The sequence below is a fragment of the Henckelia pumila genome, chromosome 1 (genome assembly GCF_033568475.1).
Source record: "Henckelia pumila isolate YLH828 chromosome 1, ASM3356847v2, whole genome shotgun sequence".
In the NCBI taxonomy this organism is placed as follows: domain Eukaryota; kingdom Viridiplantae; phylum Streptophyta; class Magnoliopsida; order Lamiales; family Gesneriaceae; genus Henckelia; species Henckelia pumila.
The window spans coordinates 127,003,311-127,012,650 of record NC_133120.1 but is presented as its reverse complement, the minus strand read 5'-3'; the positions used below and the strand labels follow the sequence as shown (position 1 = coordinate 127,012,650).

General features: G+C 35.4%; 1 non-coding gene across 1 annotated transcript; it reads left to right on the top strand.

Moving 5' to 3' along the window:
- Window positions 1-881: 881 nt before the first annotated feature.
- Window positions 882-992, top strand: LOC140876862 (small nucleolar RNA R71). The gene has a single exon (XR_012149093.1). It is a non-coding gene; the product is annotated as a small nucleolar RNA R71 (small nucleolar RNA).
- The last annotated feature ends 8,348 nt before the right edge of the window (window positions 993-9,340 follow it).

The following is a 9,340-nucleotide window of genomic DNA, read 5'->3' as shown; positions in this document are numbered from 1 at the left end:
CCTTACTCTTTGAGTTTAATTGATCTTTGTTTTCATCACTATATGGATCATTAACTATTTTACCACTTCTAAGAGTAATAACAGATTTTACTTGATCAAATTTTTCTTGATTTTGATTTTTAGGATTAGGTTGTGGTTGAGATGGAAATTTTCCTTTTTCATGAATATTAAGTGCAGATGCAAATTTTGCAAGAGTTTCTTTCAAATCATTCATAGATTGAATGTTTTGAATATTGATAGACTCTTGCTTTTGAATGTATGCATGAATTTCATCTTCAAAATTTTTTCTTGGAGGTGGGATATAAGGAGCATAACCTTGATGATTTTGGTTATTTTGAAGAGGTTGTTGTGAAGGTTGTGCATTATTATCGTTCCTCCAACTAAAATTGGGATGATTTCTCCAACCAGGATTGTATGTTTGTGAAAAAGGATCTAATGTTGGTTTTTTAAAATTGTTAACATAATTGGCTTGTTCATGGAGACATTCTTTAAATGAAGGCAAAGTAGGACAATTTTTTGTAAGATGATCATGTGTGTCACATATATGACAAACAATTTCTTGAACACTTTTTAATTGATCACTCTTTTTCATTTCTAATGACTCGATTTTTCTTGCTAAAGATGCAAGTTTAGCTTGAACATCTACATCATCTTTAAGATGATAAATACCACCCCCATTTGTTGAATTATTGGTTTTACTTGGTGGTTCAATTGAGCCTATATTATCCCAATTTTGAGCATTTTCTGCTAATGACTCCAAATATTCCATAGCTTCATTTGGGTTTTTATCTTCAAAAGTTCCATTACACATGAATTCTATCATTTGCCTATCTTTAGGTATTAAACCTTCATAAAAGTGAGAAACTATTCTCCATATTTCAAAACCATGATGTGGGCATGTATTAAGTAACTCTTTATATCTATCCCAACATTGATAAAATGTTTCCCCTTGTTTTTGAGAAAAAGTTGTAATTTGTCTTTTAAAAGAGTTTGTTCTATGGGAAGGAAAAAACTTTTTTAGAAATTGTTGTTGCATTTCTTCCCATGATCTTATTGAACTTGATCTCAAATTTTGCAACCATGTTTTAGCTTTATCTTTTAAGGAAAAAGGGAAAAGCTTTAATCGAACAGTATCCATGCTACAATTTTGATCATTATAAGTGTTGCAAACCTCCTCAAATTCTCTTAAATGCAAATATGGATTTTCAGAATCTAAGCCATGAAAATTTGGTAAAAGTTGAATGACTTGTGGCTTAAAATTGAAATTAGATGCATCAAAAGGAAAAACTAAACAAGATGGTGTACTAGTTCTTATTGGATTCATATGGTGCCTAAGTGTTCTTGGTTGTTCATGTTCTTGATGATTATTATTATTATTATTATCATCTTGATTATTAGAATTATCGTCCATGTTTAAAATATTTTCAGTTACTCGAACAAGTCTACCACTTTGTTTACGACTCCAAACAATCATACAATTAAAAACAACATACTATTTACATAATAACAAAATTAAACTTAATTTATACCTCCCCGGCAACGGCGCCAAAAACTTGCTACAACTTAAATTGTAATTCACCCAAGTGTAGGTTGTCTGCAAGTAATATACTCGTGAGTACGAGATCGATCCACGGAGAGGATGTTGTAAGTTTAATTTTAGCAATAATATATTATAGATGAAAATATTATTATAAAACTTCAAATACACAAATTATAAAATTGTCAAGGTTTCAAAGGTTCATTGTTGGTTTATTTAAGATTGCTTAATAAAAATAAATAAAAGAAACTAAAATAAAAATAAACATAAAAGAACAATGAAATATTTAAACAAGTATATCATATAATATAGTTCCCACTATATTAATATCAGATTAACCGATATTTAATACATGGTACCCATAATATATATATAGATGAATAAATATAAACATAAAAAGAACAATTAAATATTTAAACAAGTATATCATATAATATAGTTCCCACTATATTAATATCAACTGATATTTAATACATGGTACCCATAATATATATATAAATGCATAAATATAAATTGACATAAAAGTAAATGTTAGATCAAATCACAATATTTTATTTAGAACAACCGGCAGAGCCACGCTATCGTCTAAATAAAATATATGACTTTATGTTAGATGCGATAAAGTAAATGTTAGTTGCGGAAAAGTAAATGTTAGTTGCGATAAAGTAAAAGTTAGATGCGAGAAAGTAAATGTTAGTTCAAATCACAATATATTATTTAGAACAACCGACAGTGTCACGCTATCGTCTAAATAATATATATGACTTTATTATAAATAGATACATATATTTATAGTATATAATTATTGTAGTATTTATTGTATCATATTTGACAACAAATCAAGATAACCACATTCAAGGTACCAAGCATTTGATGTAAATAGATAACAACAAATCATCCAAAATTATACCTACAAATAAAGATCAATTAGTAAAAATAAAAATAGAAAAGAAAAGAATATACAAAATATAGACAATCTTACTTGACCAACAATGAAACCTTTTCACCTTGACATAAAAAGATTTAGCTTTCCATGAACATGAAACTCAAGAATAAAGATAAAAGAAATTTCATACTTGAACTTGAGAAACTTGCACACTCAAACTTTTATTCTCACACACACAATATTTATTTTACAAATGAAGAATTCTCTACACTCTTGCACACTACAAAGCTTATACAACACATCTATTTATAGGCCAAATGAGAGCAAGAGTCCAAGGCTCATTAAATGTGAAATAGTAAAGTTGGTGGGTGCTTGTCTCCTTGAATGTCAATACCATGACCCAACTTTAATTGGCATGTTTGATTCCTTAGACCACCGATTCAGCCTTTCTTTTCAACATAGAACACGTAGGATATTTTGTGTAGATGTGTTTGGACAACTCATTCACCCCTTTTGGATAAAATATGAAATACTTATGATATTTTTACTCCAAGCTGGTCATAGTAAAAATAAATCTATCTTCATTTTGATGTTTGATTATTTTGATCATCTTAATGAAGTTTTTGGAATTTTTTGTCTTCTACAAAGTTGAAGATGTCTCTTTTGTGATTCTACAGGTTTTGAGATTACTCCATTATGACCTCTGTAGCTTGAGTAATTTTATTTTTACCAAACCTGCGCAAACCGTAAAATACAACATTTTAGTAAAACATTTAAATATAAACACATAACACTAAAATAATACAACTTCATAATTTTAATTAAACTTAAATTTTAAAACACACTTTTTAACATATAAATAATTACAAATTTTAAGTTTCATCACCTATCCATGACCTGGAACTTGCAGCCATCGTATTTGCATTGAAGATATGGCGACATTATCTATACGGTGAGAAATTTGAGATTTATTCTGACCATAAAAGTTTGAAATATCTATTTTCACAGTCTGAGCTGAATATGAGGCAACGAAGATGGCTAGATTTACTGAAAGATTTTGATTGTGAGATTAAATATTATTCGGGAAAGTCCAATGCAGCTGCAGATGCCTTGAGTAGAAAGGTATGTGTCTTATCCTTATCTACGATAGGTATCACTAAATTGGTAGAAGATTGCTGTGTTTCTGGATTGATATTTAAAACAGATATGAAGTCTATCAGAATTTGTGCACTTCAAGCTGAACCAGAATTGTTAGTCAGAATCAAAGAAGCACAAAAGAATGATCAGAGTATTCAGAAGTCTGTTGACATGGTCAGATCAGGGCATCAGTCTGAATACAAGGTTAGTGTAGATGGAGTTTTATATGTGAATAGCAGGCTTGTTGTTCCAGATATTTCAGATTTGAGACAGCAAATTTTGAAAGAAGCTCATTGTAGCAGATACAGTGTTCATCCTGGTGGCAGAAAAATGTACAATGATTTGAAAACTCAGTATTGGTGGAAACAGATGAAATCTGATGTTACAGAGTTTGTATCTCGTTGTCTGAATTGCTAGCAGGTAAAGGCTGAAAGAAAGAAACCAGGTGGTTTATTGCATAGCTTACCTATTCCAGAATGGAAGTGGGATCATATTTCTATGGATTTCGTAACGAAGCTACCACGTTCATCCAGAGGTTGTGATGCTGTTTGGGTAGTTATCGACAGATTGACGAAATCAGCATGTTTTATTCCGTACAGAATGACATACAGACACAATCAGATGGCAGAGATTTATGTCAGAGAAGTGGTAAGATTACATGGTGTGCCTAAATCTATCGTTTCAGATCGAGACCCTAGATTTACATCGCACTTTTGGCACAGCTTGCAACAAGCTCTTGGTACTCGATTGCATTTGAGTACTGCATATCATCCTCATACTGACGGACAGTCAGAGCGGACTATCCAGACACTCGAGGATATGCTTAGAGCTGTAGTGCTAGATTTTGGCACTAGTTGGCAAGATTCATTACCACTTGTGGAGTTCTCATACAATAACAGCTACCAGACTAGTATTGAGATGGCTCCATTTGAAGCATTGTACGGAAAGAAATGCAGATCTCCTCTTTATTGGGATGATATTTCAGAGACACCTGATATTGGGCCAGATATGATCCGAGAGATGACCGAGAAAGTAAGACTGATTCAGAAAATAATGAAAACAGCACAAGATCGACAAGCCAAATATGCAGATGTCAGACGCAGGCCTTTGTGTTTTGAACAGGGGGACAGAGTATTCTTGAAGATTTCACCTTTCAGAGGCACTGTCAGATTTGGCAAGAGAGGGAAGTTATCTCCACGATTTATCGGTCCTTACGAAATTCTTGAGAAGCTAGGCAATCTTGCTTATAGACTTGCTCTTCCTTCAGCTCTTTCTGGAATACATGATGTCTTTCATGTTTCTATGCTGCGAAAGTATCAGCCTGATATTTCTCATGTTCTCCAGCCAGATGAAGCAGAATTAGATGAGACTCTGAGTTACTTTGAGAAGCCGATACGAATACTTGATCAGAAAGAGAAACAACTCAGAAACAAGACTATTCCTCTCGTGAAAGTTCAGTGGAGTAGACATGGAGTTGAAGAAGCAACTTGGGAAGTCGAATCAGATATGAAACAACGCTTTCCAGACCATTTCACTGATGTGAGTCTTCTTCAGTATTTCTGTTATTTCTTTCTCTTATATGCGTACAGATTGCATGAGATTTCGAGGACGAAATCATATCTTAGAGGGGGAGAATTGTAAGGCCCGAGATTATTTAATTTTAATCCGAGAATATTTAATTTGAGAATTTTTGGAGTTTAGATTTAAATTCTAATATTCTTAAATTATTTAGGATTGAAATTGAATTAAAAAGAAGTTTCAAGGGTCAATTTGCAAATAGTGAAGAGATGAGGGGACAAAGTGCAATTTTGACATTTTGAGTGGGACACTTGTCTACATATGCATATTCACATGTATTGTGTATGAAATCATCAGATTTTCATCTTCTTCAATTGAGAAAACCGAGACTTCATTTTTTTGTTGAGATTTCATCTTCAAACCAAGATATCTCAAGATTCGTCCGGTCGATTTTCTGCGATCCATGAAAGACGAGCTTCAATTTGGTGTAAGTATCTTTATGATTCAGCATATTTCGAAATTGAGATGATAAGGAACTCAGAATTTGAGTATGAATATGTGTTCTTGAGATTCTATGTGTTGTATTATCGCAATCGGGTCGAAGATTGGATGCCGTTTCTATTTCTTATGAATTTTTCAGCATATATTTCGAAATGGTAGCTGCTGATATGCTGGTTTATTGATGTATTTTGGCTGGTATATCATGTATTGAAGTAGATATGAATGATAGATTGGTTGGATTTCAGTTTCGGTTACCGATTCCATACCGTTACGCCGTCGGTTTGAAAAATGATCAAGTTTGAGTCTAGATTGTTTGAGCTGAGTATGATGTGAGTTCTTGCTGATGTTCTTAGACATGTTTGATGTATTTTCAGATTGAAAACAGGGGCCTTCAAGTTAAGAATCACGACTTCGAAACCAATCGACGGAAGAACAAGGTTTGTGACTTGTTAGCCTTGAAGATTGAGAAGAGAATGAGCAGATTTTGATTGTGTTCTTGTTGTGCAGCTATATCAGATTGGAAGAGCTTTGAAACCAAGTCTGAAAGGTATAAGACAACCTTTGAATAAGGTCTTGTACATTCAAGAGATTTTGCTTGAATGCCCTTTCCAAAACCACATACTATGTGCTTATATGTGTTGTATTTGCACATTTACTTGCTTGTTTGACTTAGCTTGTTATTAGTTGGCTTTTACTCTTATGCTTCTAGATTTTGATGCATTCATCTTGAGCCAACAACCCTTTGAGATTTGAAATGGCAGATTCGCCAAAAGAATACGGATGTTTGGATATATATAAAGGAACCTAGGAGATAGATCAACTCCTATGGTTAGAAACTTGATATAGTATGCCAAAGTCCGGGAAAAGAGCTCAACGCCACCCCGAAAGGGAGAGTAGGTGGGAGATTTGTTGTGTTCTTATTCCCCGGGATCCCAAGAACCGATAAAGAATTTGATAGCAGATTTTTAAGTCATGCATTGTTATAGATTGGTTTAATGCTTGTTGAGATGTTTATATGAGTGTTTCCTTAAACTTTAAGATATGCATGATATAGTTGTTTTATACTAGGATTCAATTCTCACCGGAGATATCCGACTATTTCTATGTTTGTATGTGTGCATGGGAATAGATGGGGCGAGCACATGACAAAGAAGGTTGTAAGAAGAACGAGAGCAAGAGTAGCATGTGGTGAACTCGGGTTTATGCAGTAGAGTTGATGTCAACCTTTGTATTTAGATCTTGTCTATGTTTTGTTATAAACACTTGCATATAAAGACTTGTATGAATGACAAGAATAAGAACATTTGAGCATATAGATATGTATGTTGTCAAGAACAAGAGTATGTAAGATCTTATGGTTGTATGTCAAGTTCCATGTTTAGTTACTTGATTAGTTCATGGATTTGCATGTTTTCATCTAGATTTTGATGTTAAATTCATGTTATATGTGTTTGTCAATGTTTGAGAATCAAAACAGGGACAAAGACATCATTTTTCAGCTGTTTGAAAGGCAAATCAGAGGGCCAGGCGCGCCCGCCCAGCCCAGAGGCGCGGCCGCGCCTAACCAAGGCACCTTGGGTGCCTTGGACCGAGCTCTATGCGCGCCCGCGCCACATGAGGCGCGCCCGCGCGTCAAGGTCTACTAAAAAAAAAAAAAAAAATTTGTTGATCTTTTGCGACGTGTTTTTGCGTCGCCAAATGTATGGTTTTGCGTCGCCAAATGTCCTGTATTATTTATTTGATTTTTAAGCAGATTAATATTCTGATTGAATATTTCTTGTTATTAATCGCCCTATAAGATGAGATTAGCACCCGAGGTCCCCACAACAGGTGGTATCATAGCGTAAGTTCTGGACTGATTAGAGATAAGCGAGCGGGGTAGATCGAGTCCTCTTGATTGATTGATTTTGCTTGCATGATTTAATGTTTTAGATTAAATTGATCACATGATTATGTGTATTGATTTTATAAGCATGATTTATTGCTTTATCAAGTATGTATTATTTGAGAATGAATTTGAACCGGTTTTGGATCAGAACTTGATCTCTAGAGAAGGCATGAAAATGCTAATCAGAGGGGGACTGAAACAGAATGGGTGAGTCTGATATATTGATACTTTTGTGTGCTAATCCTTTTGAATATCAGATATGACTCCTCGTCAAGCGCCGGTTACTAGACAGACATTGGTCGTTCCTCCACCAGAACAGGCAGATGTACCACAGGCCACAAAAGCTCCTAGACCAGAACAGGGTAGTACATCCAATGATCCAATGGATGTTACAGCAACACCTATGGAGACTTTATTGAAAATATTTCAATCCTTCAAGCCGCCTACCTTGAAAGGAACCGAGAACTCAATTGAATGTGAAGGATGGTTAGAGGATATGGAAATGTTTTTTGATTCCCTAGATTATGCAGATGACAGAAGAGTCAGATTGATTGGGCACCAACTACACGAGGTTGCCAAGAGTTGGTGGATAACAACCAAGAGAGCTCTTGAAAATCGAGGTACAGCTATCACTTGGAAAGTATTTACAAAAGAATTTTATCAACGTTTCTTTCCAGTGTCGTACAGAAAGGACAAGGGTGCAGAGTTTGCAAATCTGAAACAGGGGAATCTGAATATAGAAGAGTACGTTGCCAAGTTCTCTACATTACTAAAGTTTTCTCCACATGTAGCTGGAAGTGAGGAGGCCAAAGCTGATCAGTTCATCAATGGACTGAATCCAGATGTCTTTACCCTTGTGAACTCTGGGAGGCCGAATAACTTTGCTGATGCACTTGATAGAGCAAAGGGAGCGGAGACTGGTTTGATTAAACAACGAGGAGCATCGTATGTTGCACAGTCTCAACGACAATCACAACCCCAAGCTCAATTTCAACAATCATTTCCTAGATTCGAGGGAGGTAGCAGCAGCGGTGGTAAGAAAGATTATCTGAAAGCAAAAGGAAAGCAGTTTAAGAAGTCAGGCAGTGGTTCATCCAGCTCTAGTGGGCCAAGACAGAGCAGTGCTGGACAAGGTTCAGGCTATACAGGAATGTATTGCAACAAATGTGGAGGAAGACATCCTAGTGATCAGTGCAGAGGTGTGTCTGGGAATTGCAACATATGCCATCAGCCAGGACATTTTGCCAAGGTGTGTCCACAGCGTGGTCTTGTGAGGTCTCAAGGTGCGGGGTCATCACGATCAGTGGCTCAGCCTGAAAGGCAAGCATCTACTGTACACTCCTTCCAGCCACAGCCTCAGCAACAGAATAGAGCAGGAGGTAGTCAAGCAACGAATCAACCTCCAAGACAACAAGCTCGAGTCTTTGCCTTGACTGAAGAGCATGCTCAGGCAGCACCTAACGATGTTATAGCAGGTAACTGTACTCTTTGTGGTTATCCTGCTTATGTGCTCATAGATACAGGTGCATCCCATACGTTTATATCTGAACAATTTGCTATATTACATGCATTGCCTGTTGAGTCATTATCTGCTGTAGTATCTATATCTTCACCTTTGGGGAGCGGTATAGTATCAGTAAAATCTGTCAGAAATTGTATACTACAGTTTGAAGATAATGTGATAGAGATAGACTGTATTGTGCTTGGGTTGTCAGACTTTGATTGCATTATCGGAATCGATATGTTAACCAAGTACAGGGCTACCGTAGACTGTTTTCAGAAAGTTGTGAGATTCAGACCAGAAATGGCAGGGGAATGGAAATTCTATGGTAAAGGTTCGAGATCTCGAATACCTTTGATATCAGTTCTATCT